This window comes from Micropterus salmoides, unplaced genomic scaffold (assembly GCF_014851395.1).
Source record: "Micropterus salmoides isolate LMB-PRFRI ecotype aquatic unplaced genomic scaffold, ASM1485139v1 Ms_hic_scaffold_2, whole genome shotgun sequence".
NCBI classification, from domain to species: domain Eukaryota; kingdom Metazoa; phylum Chordata; class Actinopteri; order Centrarchiformes; family Centrarchidae; genus Micropterus; species Micropterus salmoides.
Genome location: NW_024041150.1, coordinates 47,673,935 through 47,693,354, shown reverse-complemented (window position 1 = coordinate 47,693,354; position 19,420 = coordinate 47,673,935). Strand labels below are relative to the sequence as shown.

Genomic DNA, 19,420 nt, shown 5'->3' with positions numbered 1-19,420 from the left:
TTTTACTGTACCAAATTGGAGAAATTACATTCTAAAAACCTGTCCAGAGCAAAAATTAAACTTTGACCTTTCAAAGTTTAATTCAAAGTTCACAGAATTTATAATTGTCTGTTGAATTTTCGCTGTTGTTGAGTACAATATCTCATAGCTGGTGCAGTAAAACATTATGATATTTGTACCAGTGATAGTAGAGGATACTAGTAAGGAGAAGCCACGACAATGTTGAACTAACTGCTGAGGAATTACGCTGGTGAAAGGTCAAATGTCATATAAATCATGTTCACAAAATAACAAAAGAAAGGTACCTTTTTGTATTTGCATCAATAACAAATAATAAATTATACTACTACTATCATTATTGTTATTAGTACTATTATTATATTTATGTTTTATGTATTTGTGTTCAGATAATCACTAAGAGCATCACAAAAAACTGCGTATGTACCTTTCAGGACCTTCGGCTCACTCGCGCTTCGTCCTTACCATAATTACACTGCTTTAGGCGCAACAGAAATCAGACGGCGGCTGACCTGACCACGGTTTTGCATTCGTCGGCTCACGTTACCGCAGTGCTCTGAGCTAGCAGGCTGCTCAGAGTTCCTGTGGCCACGTGGGAAAAAGGACGCAGGAGGCTCATCTCTCTTGTTCCTCGAGGACTCTGTCGACACTTCGCTCCAGCGGCTGACACGTCACAAAACCTGACAGAACTGCACCAGGCGCTCTTTTATTTTACTTCTCTGCTCATTCACTGAGTGAAACGACCATCTGGTTTTGGGTCTCTACGTACACGAGCCACGCTCCAGGCCTGCACCGCTGTTTGGAGTGGTTTGTGCTGCTGTGACAGTTTAAATCAGCGGCCAGATTAACTGGTGACAGTCCCAGATGTGTCGCAGGCTTCAGGATCCGCTGACTGCAAACCAGGAAACACATAACTTTGTTTATCTCCGTAATGTATCGTCATGGAGATAACCTTTTTGCTGACTAGACGATGTGGCTAGTGGTTTTCCAAAGTTTGTAGCCATGCAGCATTTTCACTAGACGCATTTTTGCTGTTAGAAAATAATGTTTATATGATGAAAGTTGACCATGGCGTGTTTAAATTGGCGTGCTAAAGTAAGATAAACACATTGAAAGAGTAGCTTCTTATTGTATATATATATAATATAGATGTCTATTTTAACAGAGTAGAAAAATGATCTGCATTAGAAACAAAGAGCAAAGATGAAAAAATCCTCCAGTAAGGCAACAGGATTCAAACTTTCTGTAGGCCTGTATCAGTTTGGCCACTTTGGATTGATTGTTTTTGCATCTGCGTTTCCTCCGAGCTCTGACTGGATTCATGTTTGTCATCATGAAGCTCTGGTCGCTCTGAGTAACTGGAGATACGTCCACCTGAAACCAGTACACAGGTCTTTATGTTCCAGATTATTCTCATACAAACGCATCTCCTGCTTTCCTACATGGCACGATTACTTTTATTAAAACAGAGAATTAACTCTGGAAAGGCAGCTGTGACGATATGATGTGATATGAGGGCAGCCCTGCTGGCAGTAACACCGTGTCCCTAAATCACGACTGACCGCCGCGTTGATGCGCGTGTGATGACGGAGATCACACCTTCAGGTTAGAAGCAGGCGGGAGGCTGACGGTCTACAGCTCTCTGTGACAGGTTCAACTTTTATATTGTCGTTTGACAAAAGTCTGGATGTCATATTTGGCGCTGCAGGACAGAGAGAGACGCGCCTGTGGTCTGGATTCTCCTGCTATTAAAAAAGATGGCTGTATCACGGCTGCCGCTGGTTAAGTTGATAATTAACAGCAGGCTGAAACAGCCCTCGGTCCGACAGCCAGTCCGCTAGTTTCAGCTCCGCAGCGTCTTCTTGTTGACCGTGTTGTCGGTCAGCAGCGCGCAGGACAAAGGCTTCATTGGACAAACACTATGTGCAGGTAGTACTCGTGGGAGTTGTAGTGTCGTAGTGTCACATTGCAGTTCGTTTGTTATTTCAGATGCTTTTTGAAAAGACTACAAATTTTCAACACGCCACAGTGGCTCGTGGGAGCGACTGTGTTACCCGCCACGGCTGAAATCCAGCCGCATTTGGCGTGTTGGCGGGTGTTAAAGTCAAGCCCTGGGCTGAGTTTCAAAGTGTCAGTCAATACAATCAGTGACTGATCTTTATTGTTGTCTCTCCTTTAGTCCCAGGAACAGGTCTCCAGCTCTCTGCGTAACACGACCCAGAGCCTGCACTGATATCAACCCTGTTCACATGTGGAAAGTGGGTTTTGTGTTGTTCCACCACAGCTGCTGTGTTTTCTGTGTGAAGGATTTGATTTTGGTCTAAATGGTGACAGGTAGGAAATCCAGCCAGTCGTTCTGAAAGACGTTGTCTGGCTACAGTAACACGCTTCACTCACATTGTGTTTGTAATCTGTGTTCAACCTGCTCTCACACCAGCTGGGACCGCACACATCGTACAGCCTGCACCATTCTCAGCTGATAAGAGTTTCTGCCCCCCTGCTGCCAACTTACAGAAAGCGGAATATAAAGGTGATGATGGTACGAAGCTGTATCACAGGTTAATCTGGGCGCTCTGCACAGCTGACAGCGTCTCCACTCTGCGCTCCATCTGAGCGTCAAACACCTCAGCCTGTTTCCCTTATGTAAGGAAGAACACATGTGAACAGACCGTGGCACAAATCAGACAGACGACATCAACATTTGGACGGTTTACTGACGTTTTGAACTCCATGATGGCGCTCAAAGTCCTCGCTGTGAACTAATCTGCAGGTGGGAGAGGTCCCTGTGAATCATCCAGCAGCTAACGATGTAGCCTGCAAACTACATCCAGAAGCATTTATCTCCATGACGATACATTACGGAGATAACCAAAGTTATCTGAACGTGTTTCCTGGTTTGCAGTCAGCGGATCCTGAAGCCTGCGACACATCTGGGACTGTCACCAGTTAATTCAGCCGCCAGTTAAACTGCCACACCGGCTGTATGTGTGTGAGTGTTACAGTGTGGGCCCACTGATATTTGTCACACTTGAAGTGTATTTGTGGTGAACTGTGGGATTCTTTAGAGGCGCTCCCATCAGGAGTTTTTGGGCCGACTGCTGAGAGCAGTATGGACTGATACCGATCACCGATCACTGGGTCTGTTTGAAGCCTTTTATTTATCATGCAGCTTTGTACTGTATATTTATTTAATTAGTCCTAAAAATCCACTCCCTCTGTCTCAGAGACTTCAACCACAGCAGCCTTTGCCTGCTTACTGCCAACATCTTATAGCTTAACAAATACAGCTTTCCTGTGGAAGAAACTACAAAAACAGAACAAACAGCATCTTTATAAATTTACTTCAACTATAAAAACTGCAACAAAAAAGGCTGCAGCCAAAATATTGAGGAGCTGAAGGAGCTCAGGCCTCCTGAGTCGATGATAACTGTGAAAATAAGGGACATTTAAATAAGTGAATATTACTGATAGTTACTGTATTCATCCTAATTTCAGATAGTTCAGCACTAGTATAGGCCTGGTATTAATTCAGTGGGGTGTTTTCATCTATTAAATCCTGGAGCAAGAAGCACAGTCTACATTAGTCTCTGATTTATTGATGGTCACTAACTTGTCAATAATCCCAACCATTCATGCAGAACAACTTGAGGCTGCTGTTAGTTGGAGTCTTTACCGGCACATCGTCAGTCGTTTGGACGCTTCACACGTAGGGTCTCTATATTTAGAACAGACTGCATGAGCAGCTTTTTATTTGCTTTCATAAAGGTTAAAGATACGGGAGATTTACGGGGAAACATTTAACGGCAGGACAGCGGGTGAGAACAGAAATGTGCGACATGAGAGGAGCAGAGAGAGGAGTGATGTGAGGCTACATCCACACTACTACGGTTTTTAAACAGTCGTGCAGCTACAGGTTCATTCTGTTGTCGTCCTTGTGCGACAGATCTGCTCACCAATCAGAGCGGGCACAGGGCGTGAACATTTTACAGCAACAAATGAAACCAGAGGAAAAGGTGTTAATGAAGCGACACAGGCTGTGCGAGAAGGGTCCAGCTAACACTTTACAATTTAAGAATAAGAAGGTTTCAACGTTTCGACATTGGTTAAGTACAGGTAATTACAGGTGTTCACAGTATATGTTGCTTGCTGACAGGGGCTTCATATAACGTTCTGTTAAGAACTCACATACCTGCGTACCTAAACTTTTGTCCCTATTTTTGTCTTATTTTTATTCTATTTTCTCAATGTCTTTTTTGAAATCCATCCTTCTGCAGTCTTCACTTCATTTACATTAATAAGGCCAAAGGAGCATATATCAGGTCGAGAGCGAAGTGGATAGAGGAAGGTGAAAGGAGTTCTGCCTATTTCTGTAGATTGGAGAGAAAGAGACAAGAACGAAATACTATAAAAACTCTGTTCATTGATAACCAAGAATGTACGGATCCTAATAAGATCTCTAAGGAAATCTTTCAGTTTTACAGTAAATTGTACTCTTCCTCTTATTCATGTACAGCTGCTGATGCTTTCTTCGAGCTCACTAAAGAACGGATCCCTAAAGTGGACGAGTGTTTTAAAGATGTATGTGATGCTGGAATCAGAATGGACGAAGTTGAAAATGCCTTGAAATGTTTATCCTTAGACAAGTCTCCAGGTTCAGATGGTCTAACAAGTAACTTCTACAGACACTTCTGGGAACATCTGAAAGACCTCTGTTTCAACATGTTAAAGAAGTTTCTGAAACTCTAACTCTACCAACTACAATGAAGCAAGGAATCATCACCCTCATACCCAAACCTGGTAAAGACCCCAAGCTAACTGACAATCTTGGGCCCATAACCTTACTTAACAATGACTATAAAATCTTAACTCATGTCTACGCAAACAGACTAAAAACTGGTATCACTCAAATCATTTCAGACAAACAATCGGGGTTCATAAAAGGACAATTAATTCACAATAACATACGACTTGTACTTGACTTACTGGATTACAATAACTTAATCGACGATGATGGTTTGATCCTTTTTCTTGACTTTTTCAAAGCGTTTGATATGATTGAATACAATTTGTGTTTTGCACCCTAGAACAATTTGGTTTTGGTGAAAATATAGTGAAATTACTGTATAAAGACACTAATAGTACTGTGTTGTTAGCACAAGGTGTATCTCCAAGGTTTTCTATTGACAAAGGCATTAAACAAGGCTGCCCCATCTCCCCTCTGCTCTTCATCGCTGCAGCAGAAATGCTTTCCATTCTGGTTAAACATTCAGATTTTGAAAAATTAACAGTGCCAGACAAACTACTAACTATCAGCCAACTGGCTGATGACACGACTATATTTATGAAAGACAGTGACCAAAGTCCTAAGGTTCTTCACACAGTTCATTTCTTCTCGAAAGCATCTGGCTTAAAATTAAACCTTAATAAATGTGAGATTTTTCCAATTCACAATTCCACCCTTACATCAGTTCATAATAAACCATAAACCATATTTAAACTCCTGGTCTCAAAGAGGCAGAATTTTTCTTCCAGACATTTCTCGATTCATCTACCCAGCCTACTCCTTACGCCTTATAAAAATGCAATAAAAGCTATTTTCAATTATATCTGGAAAAAGAAAACCCACTATATTAAGAAAGGCACTATAGTTAAAGAATATGAAGAAGGTGGACCTATTGATATTGAGTGCATTAACGGTACTATTAAAACAAACTGGTTAAGGTCTTTTTTAATTCACGAAAAACAAGTCTGGTTTCATATTCCCAGTAAAAGTTTTATGAAGGTAGGAGGCATTGATTTCCTTCTTCGATGTGACTTTGATCTGAAAAAGCTCCCTGTCTATTTATCCTCGTTTCCTCAACAACTTTTACTGTATTGGAGAATGATATATTTATTTATTTATTTTTAGTGTACATCACCTTCCAGTCTTGATTGTTCCCTTGTTAGTTATACACTGGTTTATACTATGTCACTTTGTATGTAGATTTTGTCAATAAAGAAAAAAAACAAGAGAGAAGGGTCCAGCTGCAGCCCGCAGACAAACGTGACGGAAGTTAACGGAAGTTGAACTTCCATATATGGAAGAAAACGTGATGACGTTCAACTCGACCGCTCGGTCCACGCATAGTTGTTAAATAAAAACACGTGCCAAGATGGCGGCCGAGTAAGTTCGTTAATGCTGAGCTCCTGCACAAAAGTTCTACTTTGGTGGCAATTCAAGAACAACTGCATCCCTCTGACTACTTCCCATAACTTTGGAAGCAACCTAATGTCACCGCCTGAGAGGAAAAGAATGCACAAAAGCAAGAAAAACCTCACCCCTGATGCACAGCTAAGTGACGCTCTGATAGCCTCGTGTCACGATTATGCTAGCACTATGTCGACAGCAGAGGTCTCCATGTCGGAGGAGAACTTTCCCCCGCTACCTGTGACCCCATGTGACTCCCCGCCGGTGCAAAAGGCTCTCTATAATGCCAAACACGATCCCACATCCCAAGACAACATGGTCATTACTACCCTTTCCCAGCTTCTTAAGGAGCAGGCTGACTCCATAAGAATTCTGGTGAGTGAAAACTCCAAGAAAATTGATGGAAACGCATTGAAAATTGACTTTGTATGCAGTGAAATAAAAGAAGCACAACTGAGAGTCAAGAATGTTGAGGGCCGACTTAAAGAAGAAGAAAAAAAGTGGCGGCGCTCCTAACTCGCGTGCGCGAACTGGAGACTTACTCAAGAAGGTGGAACTTGAAGGTCTACGGAGTGGCCGAAAACACTGCAGAAAATGTGAAGGAAAAGATTACAGAGCTTTGCCGGAGTATTCTGCCAGATGACAAGCTGACACCCGGGGTCGATGTCGCCCATCGCATTGGGAAGCTAACACCAGCCGTCATCATCAGGTTCTCCCAGAGATCCTACAGAGATGCTCTATGGAAAGCGGCAAAAAACCACCCCGTCATGCGTGATAACAAGCTCCGCTTTGTTGAACATCTCCCTCAACCAAGGAGGCCAGACTGAAGATATGGCCATTGGTGAGTAAGGAACGCAGTGAAGGAAAATCTGCTTACTTTGCTGGAGCACGGGCCTTTGTCGATGGGAAGGAAATCTCTTGAAGAATTGAACTGACTGTGGTCCGAAATCCCTGGATTAATGAACATGAGACGACCTCTCAGACCCTCATGGTTTGTTTTCTTTTGGATAAAACATAGATTTATTTTTTGATATATGACCCAAGTGAATTTCTAGGCTCATGGCTCTTTTTACTACGTTGCTCTGAAGCCTGGTCCTTAGTTTTGATTATTGAAGAATGTTTATGATGTAACTCAATATATTCCTTAAAAAATCATACTTAACTACTGACCAACAATTTAAAAGACATTTTTGTCTTTTGGTAAATAAGTAGGGACACAACAAATATGGTCCTAAGTTTCCACCATGTAACACTATTTTTATTTTAAGGTGCAATTGGTGCTCAGTATAACATTGTTTGTTTGCTTGTTCCCTAATACTTCACAAGCCTTTTTATTCTTGGAAATTTCATCGTCTATAGTTTCTTTAAACGCCGGGGGTTAAGAAATATAACTAAACGTAAAGCTTTATTTTTTGTTTTGTCAGGAATTTCACTCAAACTCAAAGGACGAGAATTTTTGGAGAAGGATTTATGTTTTTCTCACTGCTCGGAAAGATCGGCTGGTGTCTTAACGTTGAAGCACAAATATAATGGGGACATTTGACTCACAGATACAGATCCAAAAGGTCATTTTATCTGCCAAGTGGTTGGTTACAATAAGATTGTTCTAATCATTTTCAACATCTATGGGTACAATTCTAATTTAGAAAATATCCTATTATTTGTTAAAATAGAAAATAGACTAAAGCGTTGGCTAACAAAATTTCCAAACTCTCACATTTTACTTGGAGGAGACTTTAATGTTACTCTAAATTCTGAGATTGACAGATGGCCTCCTACAAAAGATAACAATAGAAAAGCTTATTTTAAGCTTTTTATGGACAGGTATGATTTAACTGATGGATGGAGAGCTAAATTCCCAGATGAATTTCACTTACCTGGAGTAACAAAGACGACACTAGACTTTCTCGAATAGACTTCTGGTTAGTATCAAAAAGTATTAAAGAGCAGGATATCTCAGTTAACATTCTTCCCTGTCCCTTCAGCGATCATAAAGCAGTGCTCTTCTCTATTAAATTATTTTCAGATAATGCTTATAAAGCCAATCACTGGAAACTAAGTAATTCTCTTCTTAAAGTGGAGGAGGTTAAACAAAAAATCCCACAGCTGATTAAACAGTTTTTTAACAAAGCTGTGGTGGAAAATTTGTTTAGTGTTAATTGGGAGTTATTTAAATATGAATCAGCAAAATACCTAAGGAAGCTTGGTAATCTTGCTAAAATGAGAAAATTAGAGGAACAAAGAGTTATCACGGGCATTTCCATAATGTCTCAAATATCACCAGACGTCTTAACAGAGGAGGAGAAAGTAGAAATGCTTAATCTACAAGAGAGCCTGGATAAAATATATAAAAAGCAGGCAGAAGGAGCTTTTATAAGGTCTCGGAAACAGTGGTTAGAAGAAGGGGAGCAAAATTCTTCATACGTCTTCAAACTGGAAAAGTATCATGCAAAGATGATTAATCCATTAATGAATTAAAAGTTGGCAACTCTGTAAGTGATGATCAGCATTTAATATCTGATTTTTGTTCCTCCTTTTATAAAAATGATATAACTCGGAATATTCTGACGATGATGCTTCAATGTTCATCAATTCTCTGCATAATACCCCTAAACTCGACAACTCAGAGAGGGATTTTTGTGACCTCCCCTTATCCCTGGCAGTCAGTCAATGTTTAGAACTGCTAAAACACAACAAGTCCACATTTTATAAATTGTTTTCCCAGCAGATGGCGCCCTTCTTACTGCAGGTGTTTAATGAAAGTATAAAAGCCAAAACCTTCCCATGGAGTCTGACTCAAGGTTTGATTACTTTACTCCCTAAACCACACAAGGACTTACTTTATATCGATAATTGGCGTCCAATTAGCTTATTGAATAATGATTACAAAATTTTGGCCTTGATCTTTGCTAGAAGAATAAAAAAAGTATTAGATTCTATAATTGATGAAACACAATCAGGCATTTCTCCAACAACATTAGATTAGTCTTAGATTTAGTTGACTATTCACATTTAATTTCAGACGACAGCTTTTTGTTTTTCTTAGACTTTTTCAAGGCTTTTGATACTGTCGAACATAATTTTCTTTATCATTCACTCAAGAAGTTTGGCTTTGGGGATTTCTTTTGTGATGCAGTCAGGACTCTGTATAGTAATGCAAATGGTTCAATTAAACTTAAAAATGGGTCCTCACCCAGATTTGAAATCAGACGTGGAATTCGACAGGGATGCCCTATTTCTCCCTATCTTTTTATACTTGCAGCCCAACTTTTATGTGAACACTTTAAAAATAGTAATTTGCAGGGCATTTCCATTTCTGAAAAAACAGTCATTGTTAGTCAGCTGGCAGATGACACAACACTGTTTTTAAGAGACAGCTCCCAGGTTCCTCTTGCTATTGACATAATAGAAGTCTTCAGTAAAGCCTCCGGTCTCCGATTAAACCTTAAAAAATGTGAATTACTGGCTCTTAAAGATTGTGATGTTGAGTTAATTGCTAATATTCCTGTGAAAAGCTCTATTACTTACTTAGGTATTGTAATTGATAAAAATGAACTAAAATGAATTCATTTTAAGCGGTATTTAAATTGCCCAACCAGTATGTGGAATTTTATTCCCCATTATGTCTTTTCTTCAGTTGGTGGTCTCCAGTTCTTGTTGGTATGCACTTACAATAATGAAAAAATTCCTCTGAAACGTTCTTCGTTTCACAAACAAATGCTTCTGGCTCGGTCCTTAATTTACAAGCACAACTTCACTCCCCATAGGTTTTATATCTGGAACAACAGATATATTTTGTATAAAAACAAATCTATTTTTTTTCAACAGTGGTATGACAATAATATTTTACTTGTAAATCAATTATTTAACCAACGTGGTCAACTTTATAACTACATTGAATTTATTCATCACCATGGTATCCCTGTTTCACCAAAGGACTTCTCCATCGTCTTCCATGCGATACCTTCAGCTGTCATCTCACTTTTCAAAGGTTTTAATTTTGAAAAGTGTTGGTGGATGTGAAAGAAACAACTGTTGGGAATATCTGTTTTTCACTGCAACCTAAAAGTAAGAATAAGGCCATTCGTCAACTTTTTCAACAGGACATTAGGAGTACACCCGCTGCTGTATCTTATTGGTCTTCATTTGTTGGGAAAGAGTTTGGCTTTTGCCACAAAGTCACAGAGATCTCATTCAAAATGCTTCACAGATTTTATCCCACTAACGGTTACCTGCAAAAACTGAAAAAGGACTTGACATCAGCTGTACTTTCTGTGGAGAACGTCTCGGGTTACGTATGTAACCCTGGTTCCCCGAGAAGGGGAACGAGAGACTGCGTCGGTTACGACACTATGGGAACGCCTCTAGGCGAAGCAGGTCTGAACGTGAATGAAATCACTCCAATCCTATTGGCCTGTTGCTAGAACGGTAAGGTGTGACGGAATAACCGGAGGAGTATAAAGCACACCTGTACACACTCATCGTTAGCTTAAACTATGAAGCAGGCGCTTCAGGCGGGGAGAGAGGTGCGGCGGACCGACGCAGTCTCTCGTTCCCCTTCTCGGGGAACCAGGGTTACATACGTAACCCGAGACGTTCCCCTTCGAGGGAACTCGAACTGCGTCGGTTACGACACTATGGGAACGAGATACCCACTAAACCGTGCCGAAAACCCCGCCTGCCCCTGTGTGCAATAAAGTGGCACTACTAAGAGGAGAGCGCACGAGTGCCAGGTGCCGAAGGAAGGTCAAGACTGTAAAACCGAATGAATGTGTGCGGAGTGGCCCAGCCAGCCGCTAAACAACATCCTGCAAGAGGCCCGGAAAGGAGGGCTCGAGAGGCCGCCTTGCCTCTGGTAGAATGAGCCCTCACAGCCACAGGTGAAGGCAAACCGCGCACCTGATAGGCCAGGGAAATAGTCTGAACAATCCAGTTGCTAATAGCATGTTTGGATGCAGGGAGCCCGGCCCTGGGAGACCCAAAACACACTAGCAGCTGGTCAGCCTTCCTCCAACGGGAGGACCTCAGAGTGTAAATACTCAGTGCTCTGACAGGGCAGAGCAGATGAAGTCTCCCGTCCTCCGCCGTCACATGAGGTGGAGGATGAAATGCCTGCAGCACTGTGGACCCTGCCGCACAAGAAGGCACTTTAGGGATGTATCCTGAACGAGGGTGCAGGATAGCCCTAATATTCCCCGGGGCAAACTCCAGGCTTGCGGGGAAACCGAAAGCGCTTGGAGCTCCCCCACCCTCCTCAGAGAGGTGATAGCAAGGAGAAAGGCCATCTTGAGGGTCAAGTGCTTAGCCTCAGCTGACTCCAGGGGTTTGAAGGGGGCCTCAGCCAACGCCCCAAGAACCACTGCCAGATCCCAAGTGGGAACCTTGGACCGAGTCGCAGGTCTCATCCTCCGGGCACCACGGAGGAAAAGTACAACCAAGGGAAGTTTCCCCAAGAACCCCTCCCTCAGAGGGGTGTGGAAAGATGAAATAGCTGCCACGTACACCTTGAGGGTGGAAGGGGAAAGACCAGCAGAGAACCGGTCCTGGAGGAACTCAAGTACCTGAACCACCGGGCAGGTAACAGGGTCCACCGACCGCTCCCTACACCAAGTGGAGAAAACACTCCACTTCAGGCCGTACATCCTCCGTGTGGACGGGGCCCTGGAGCTCAGGAGGGTCTCGACTGCTCCGGCTGTTAGACCCGCCTCTAGGTACTGTGCCCCCTCAGGGGCCAGACCCACAGTCGCCATATGGCGGGGCAAGGGTGAAGAACCCGGCCCTGCGCCTGGGACAGCAGGTCTCTCCTCAGAGGGACCCGCCACGGCGGGCCGTCCAGGAGCGACATGATGTCCGAGAACCACACCCGGGTTGGCCAGAACGGGGCTACGAGCAGTAGGCCGACATAGTCCTGGTGGACCCGCTCCAGAACCCCGGGAGCAGAGCGACTGGGGGAAAAGCGTACAGACGTAGCCTCGACCACGAATGTACCATGGCGTCCAGACCCAACGGGGCTGGAGGAACGAGAGAAACCATAGCGGGCAGTGCGTAGTCTCTTGAGACGCAAACAGATCCACGTCTATGGGGCTCGAACCACTTCGGGGTGAAGTCTCCATTCCCCGGGCCTCAGCCCCTGCCTCAACAGCAGGTCTGCTCCCTGATTCTGCGTCCCCAGGAGATACATCGCCCTGAGCGATAGTAACCTCTGCTGGGACCACAGGAGGATCTGACGCGCCAGTCTGTCCAGAGGGCGCGAGCGCAGACCGCCCTGGTGATTCAGATAGGCCACCACCGCTGTGTTGTTCTCCTCGGAGCGAACCAGGACGTGGTGGCCTTGGAGATCGGGCAGGAAACTCCTTAGAGCCTGGAACACCGCCAACATCTCGAGACAGTTGATATGCCACTCGGATCGATGCACCTGCCAGGATCCCCTTGCAAAGCGGCCGTCCATGACCGCGCCCCAGCCCGTGAGGGAGGCGTCTGTCGAAAGAACCAGCCGGCGACAAGACCCTCCCAGCACGGGCCCCTGGGACAGGACCAAGTTTCCTTCCAAACTGATAGGGAACGAAGACACTTGTGCGTAACCCAAACCAGACGGAGAGGATTCCCCTCGGGGAAAAACCCTTGTTCCTTAGCCACCACTGCAGGGGTCTCATGTGCAGCAGTCCAGATGGTATTACGCTGGACGCAGCCGCCAGGAGACCCAACACTCGTTGAAAGTGTTTCATAGTGATGGCGTGGCCTAACTTCACCCCTTTCACGGCAGCCAATATGGTGTCGACACGTGCCGGAGACAATTGTGCCCGCATCGTTGTCGAATCCCATGCAACCCCTAGGAACGTAGCCCGTTGGGTGGGCGCCAGCACGCTCGTCTTTGCGTTGAGCCTCAGCCCTAAACGCCGCAGACGAGCCAGAACGACATCTCGATGCCGAACTGCCAACTCTCGAGACTGGGCTAGGATGAGCCAGTCGTCGATGAAGTTGAAATCCGGATGCCCCGGAGCCTCAGCGGGGCCAGTGCTGCATCCATACACTTGGTGAATGTGCTAGGGGAAGTGCCAGGCCGAATGGAAGAACCCGATACTGGTAAGCCACACCCCCGAAGGCAAACCTCAGGAACTTCCTGTGAGAAGGACAGATGGAGACCTGGAAATAGGCGTCCTTTAGATCTATCGTGACGAACCAATCCTCAGATTGGATGTGCGTCACGGTGGCGGGGATGATGAGCATCTTTAACCTGAATCTCCTCAGAGACCGGTTAGAACCCGCAGATCCAAAATAGGGCACGCAGCCCTCCGTCCTTCTTGGGGACTATGAAGTACCGGCTGTAGAACCGGCGTCTCTGTCTGGGGGGAGACACGTTCCACGGCCCCTTTCCTCAGCAGAGTACAAACTTCCTGTCCCAACACCGGACCTTGCTCCGGGCGGACCACAGTCCAAACCACCCCCTCTCTTCTGTTGAATTTGGAGGGCGGGTTTTGAACTGTAGTCGATACCCATCTATGGCAGTGCGCAGGACCCGCGAGAAAGACTCCCCTACCCCGGTCTTCCCTGAGCTCCGTCGGGACTGGATGACGGTCCTCAGATCGCGTCTCTCAGACGGCTGAGGTGAGAGCGCCGTCTCGCTGCCCCAGCTCCTCGGGGGGCCCCCGAGAAGCGACACTCTGCTTCCCTCCTCTCCGTAGGAGCTCGTAGAGGGAAGGGACCTACGCCTGGCAGCCTCAGCTGCCTTGGGTCCAGACCGGCGAGGGAGGTACTGGCGGAACGCTTCGCACTGCGTCTAACGCTTCGTGGTTCTGCGAAGCTCCGCCAGATCTTCCTCGGAGGGACCCCCCCTCTGAACCATCTCCTGTAGCAGGTTGGCTTGGTAGGCTTGAAGCACCGTGGTGTGCAAGCTCGCACCTGCCTGGCCCGCTGCCATGTACGCCTTCCCCACAAGCGTGGATGTGGTGCGACATGGTTTGGATGGTAATGCCGGCTTCTCCAGGGAGGACGCAAGTCGAGGGGAGAGATAGCTCGCAAGCTCATCCTCCACCCGAGGCATCCTCCCATAACCACGGTCCCTAACCCCCATCACATTACTGTAGTTCAGTGATCGGGGTGTGGAAAGCCATGTAGAGAAGGGTCTGCCCCATGATTTACTCATCATGTAAATCAGGAAAGAATGGCAGAGACCGGCGTGGAGGTGGCGTGTGGTGCTTAAGAAACCTTTCATCAAGCTACCACTAGCCTGTGGTGTCTGCTCCTCCTGTGGCCAGTTGATGTTGAGCTTAGCCACGGCTCTAGTCACCACCTCCAGCAGCACGTCATAGTCGGGCGCGGCCAGATGACGCCGCCCCGACACCCGGAAGTCATCATCCACTGCGCTGAGCACGTCCACCTCCTCGGAGTCGGATTGCTGCAGCGTCTCCGGATCCAAAACCGCGAGCGGGAGAAGCCGAAAACGGGCTCCCGAACGAGGAAAGGAAGCGTCGGAGCCAGCGGATGAAGGTCGGGAAAAAGCCTCAGCCGTCCCGAAATCCTCCGACAGATCACGCTGTGAACCCATGAGTGAAGCCGCCGGGCCGCCTCAGCGGCCGCAGGGCCCGCGCCACGGGGAAAACACATCCGGCTATCCTCGGAAAGAGAGCCATGCTGTACCTCAGTACCCGCACGGAAAGGGCTTTGCAACGGGCGCAGGCAGCCCCCTCGAGAGCTGCCCGTGCGTGCTCCATCCCCAAACATGAGACACACATCTCATGAGAATCTCCATCCGTGATGTACGGAGGGCAAGAAAAAACACACCTTCTGTACATCTGGTTGCCGGACATGCTGGTAGACTTCTTCTTCAGGTAAGACACACTGCTTGTAGGACTGGAGCTTTCTTCAAACAACATACAGAGCGCCTGCTGAATAAAAAAAAGCTAATGATGAGTGTGTACAGGTGTGCTTTATACTCCTCCGGTTATTCCGTCACACCTTACCGTTCTAGCAACAGGCCAATAGGATTGGAGTGATTTCATTCACGTTCAGACCTGCTTCGCCTAGAGGCGTTCCCATAGTGTCGTAACCGACGCAGTTCGAGTTCCCTCGAAGGGGAACTCAATGAAACACTGGTGCATTTATTTTGGTCTTGCCCACATACCAAGAAACTTTGGAGTTTCTCAATTTATTGTTGTCCATATTTACCCTCAATTTGCATTGCGGTGGGAAGATGTAATGTTCAGTAAACATGACAAAAAATTAAATTCAGAATATTGTGACTGTTAAATCATATGACCTCTGCAAGCTTTACAAGATATTTATTTAAATTTTTTTTTTGCTTTTGTTAAAATTATACTTTCCTTTCCATAACCCTTGACCTCCCTGGTCTATTTGTGATATGTCCATAGACTTTACCGATGTACAGAAGATGTTGTTTTCCTGCTGTATATCCTAATTTTGAAAAAAGTAAAAAAAAAAAAAAAAAAAAAAGAGTTGTTAAATAAAAATTATATATTATTAATATAGTATATTTATACTATAATTCCTGCAAATACTTATTTATAATAGTCTAATGATAATAATAAGGCAATGTTTCAATTCATACCACTGTTGTATATTTTATTTCTTCCAAGGGATTTTAAGTTTCACAAGCCAAGAATATTCTGTAATGTTACATCACGAGCCAGATGTGTCTCGATTTAGGTTCAAACTTAACATTACTGAGAATTTCTTGACAGAATAACAGCGGTACGAACATTATCAGCTGTTGCTGGACAGTCTGCTGTGTTGGCTGCAGTGGTCTGTGTGACTGAGCCTGGGGGAGCTAACCGGAGCTAGCTAGCTATTCCTGACAGTATATTCCTCTTACCCCAACCAGGGTGTGCCTAAAGTTATTGATTATATGCAGGTCGACCGGTTAACCCTACAGATAGATCTCGACTAAAAACTTCTCAGAAGAGTATTTAAAGCTCTGTTGTTGGCCTCTAAAGAATAAAACGGTTTGCATTAGGATCTATCATGTACGTAAGCCGAGATGAACGTCATCACGTTTTGTGCGCAGTGTCTTCTGGGACAAACCACATTTGGAAGTTCAACTTCCGTCACGGCCTGCAGGCTGCAGCTGGATGTACTTGGGCTGTGCTGCAGGTTTGTCCGGTGTGAACTCACACTGAAGTGTTTCAGCAGCGGAGCGTTTAGCTGCCCCGTGTTGTTAACGTGGTGTTAATCTGTCATCTTGTGTGCTTCAGCTACAGATAGCACCTCTCTGAGAGCCATATACCACACGGAGAATTTCACAATAAGAGCGTTTTGCCTGCCTGATTTTGCTGACTTGTTCAGATTTTGCTTATTTGTTCAGTTGTCCTTGATGTTTGTGCTTCTACTCTGGTTCAGTAGCGTCGTAGTGAAACTGTTTCTTTTTGTCTGTTTTAACCAGTGCCAGTCTCACTCTTTTGACTCGAGTCACCAAATCTCGTTCATTAAAATTAACTCTAATCTTTTTTTGTGTCATTTCGTTCATTTTAACCAGGCTGGTTATTGCGGCGCTGCAGCCCTCTAGTGGGCGATTTAAAAAACAGCGCAGTTCTCAAACACAGAAGGCTGCCTGGCTCGCTGTAATTCACAAAGTATAAAGCACAAATTCACCTCTTGATGTTTCTCTATCATGGTTAAAATGTTGCTAATACCTTTGCAGTAGCACAGACTATCCCTAATAAGTTTACATTTGCTTATAAAAAACTTTTCACGAACAGCAGTAGCAGCAATTGTTCAGCCAAAGTTCATGGACTCTGAAACTAGATGCTTCAAGGAAAGTGTAGAAACAACTTGGCCACGTTAATGGCAGCTATCACTGTTTCCGCTGGTCTGCTTTGAACTTGTTTATACACTAAAACTACATCACACCCACAAACCGAACACACCGCCATGCCCACATACACATCAAATGGTTAAACACGCAGCACAAGGCCTATTCTGACAAGACAAGGGCCTGGAAAACTCACATCAAAACTTAATACGATGTCAAAATCTTATGAACAAGGTTGTATTATGTTTTGTTCAGTTAATAGTCTAAATAATCTGTACATTAAAAGTTTGTGCACTTTAACTACAGCACTTCAAGTTAGTGTATTTGCTGCACATTACAAGGCTGTGGCTCCATCTAGTGGATGAAATCTGCAATAGTCTTTCCTTCCAGAAACTTTGTTAGCTTTGGACCAGGGCCCGTATTTATCAAGCTTCTCAGAATTACTCATAAGAACGCTGCTAAGAACCGACTTAAGAGTAAAAACATTCTTGGCTCAAAGCTTAAAAGTTAGTGATCAAGCATCATAGTCCTAATTTGAGTGAAGTGTAGGACTAAATCTTAAGTGTCAGTCTCAGTGCTGATTCACGACACTTTGCTGCGCCGCTAACAGGATTTTGGATGACGATGTAGCCGAGGACCAATCACTGAAGAGATTTCCTTCTTTATATTCTGGTGAAATTCCTCAGAGGAGTTTATATTTAACAATAAAGGTTTTTCAAGATAATACATTATGATATAGGCCTTCACATTAATAAATGAAAGATTAAAAAGTGTCTCTTTATATGAGCGCCATCAAATGCGCCTATAGTGCTCCTGTATTGCTATTCGCATGAACTGTGTTTGCGTCTGTGGGATTACGGGGGGGTTGTTGGGAAGTCGATGAAACGTGACAGTGTGTGGAGCTGTAAGTGCTAAAATTGTTTCCACAGCTATTGTTGATGGTTGTGACGGGCCAAAATCATCAGCATTGCTGCGGCAAATAAACGAAGCGTCTGTTGGGCTTCTGTAAATATCATCACAGAGTACGGTCTAGACCTGCTCTTTTATGAAAAGCGCTGTGAGATAACTGTTGTTGTGATTTGGCGCTATATAAATAAAATTGAAAATTGAATTGAATCACCACCTTCAGTTTAACTGAAAACGCATTATTGCGTAAAGTCAGTGATGAGATGACGTCCCTCACCAACTCGCTGACAAAGATTCTGCCTGCGCTGTCTGACTCAGTCTTATTAACTGCGCGTCGTCAGAATCCTTCCTCTCCTCTCCGCATGTCTCTGTCTCCACAGCGCCATCACAAGCCCTACTGGCAGCTCCTGACCGCCTGAGACCTCTCGAGCTGGCTTAAATAACTAAGAGTGAATCTTAGCTTTGAGAAATTTGATTCTTCAGTTTAAAAGTAGGAGGAAATTTCATGAAATCTCAGCACTTCAGACTGAAATGACTCTTTGAGAAGCTTGATAAATACGGCCCTGGTCTTTTATTAGGCTGCAAAAACTCAATTAATTGTGGGGTTTACCTACTAAAATATAACATGGAGTGTGTTTTTACATTTATTTGTTAATAGACTATAGCTACAACTTCAACAATATGATGATGTAATGTTTGTAATTTAATTGACCATGAAATGAAGCTACACTGTTGCATTATAGATATCAGAGACAACTTGAAGTTCAAGCCTCCCATCCTTCATTTATTGACTGGGATAATATATCTGTTCCCATATTTGATGCAGCCATAAATGTTTTGTTTTCAAATGTTAACCATTTTAAAAAGACAGTGAGAGGCAGTTTAACTGGCAGAGGGGCGGCGCTGCAAATTAAAACATGAGCATCAGAACAGCATCAAACTTTACTAAAGTCAGTAACACAGCTCTAATGCTTGAAGGATTCATTTATAAGTAACTGTAGGCCTAATACAACCATTTTCACATTGTGGGGAAGTGAAGCATTAACGTTATCTTCTTCAGTGGAATTTTATAGGACAAAATAACAGTGAATCCAAACAATAAAGCACAACACAGGCTGTGAACTGTAGGCTACTCCAGAGTTCCCAGTCGCCACGAGAATAAAAGCATTTAACACAGGCTGTACAAAACATGACTTGAATTCACTCAATAAAGTTAAAATAAAGTTACACTGACAATGGAGACTGGTGAAGACGGCAGGGTAGACTGCTCCTTCTCCTTCTCCTGGTGATCCTCGCTCTGACACTGTCCACTCGCCATAGAAGAGCTTCTCTTGTCCCTCGTCTCTCTCCGCCGACAGAGAGCAGGCAGAAGAGAAGGGGAACAGGTGAGCGTCACCAACCTGACCTGGAGAGGGCAGAGGAGAGGACCGGCAGCTCGGAGAAGTCCCGGTACGCAAGAAAATGTCCCGGTACGCCAAAGAGTAAAATGTGGAGGAGCCAGTACTGCGTCCCGGGGCGTTCCGGCCCACTTCAAGCTCTGGTTT

At 44.5% G+C, this 19,420-nt stretch overlaps 1 protein-coding gene across 3 annotated transcripts in view; it reads left to right on the top strand.

Moving 5' to 3' along the window:
- Positions 1–19,420, top strand: part of LOC119911833 (coxsackievirus and adenovirus receptor homolog) — a 55,560-nt gene that overhangs the window by 28,747 nt on the left and 7,393 nt on the right. The gene's annotated exons all lie outside the window — the stretch shown is intronic.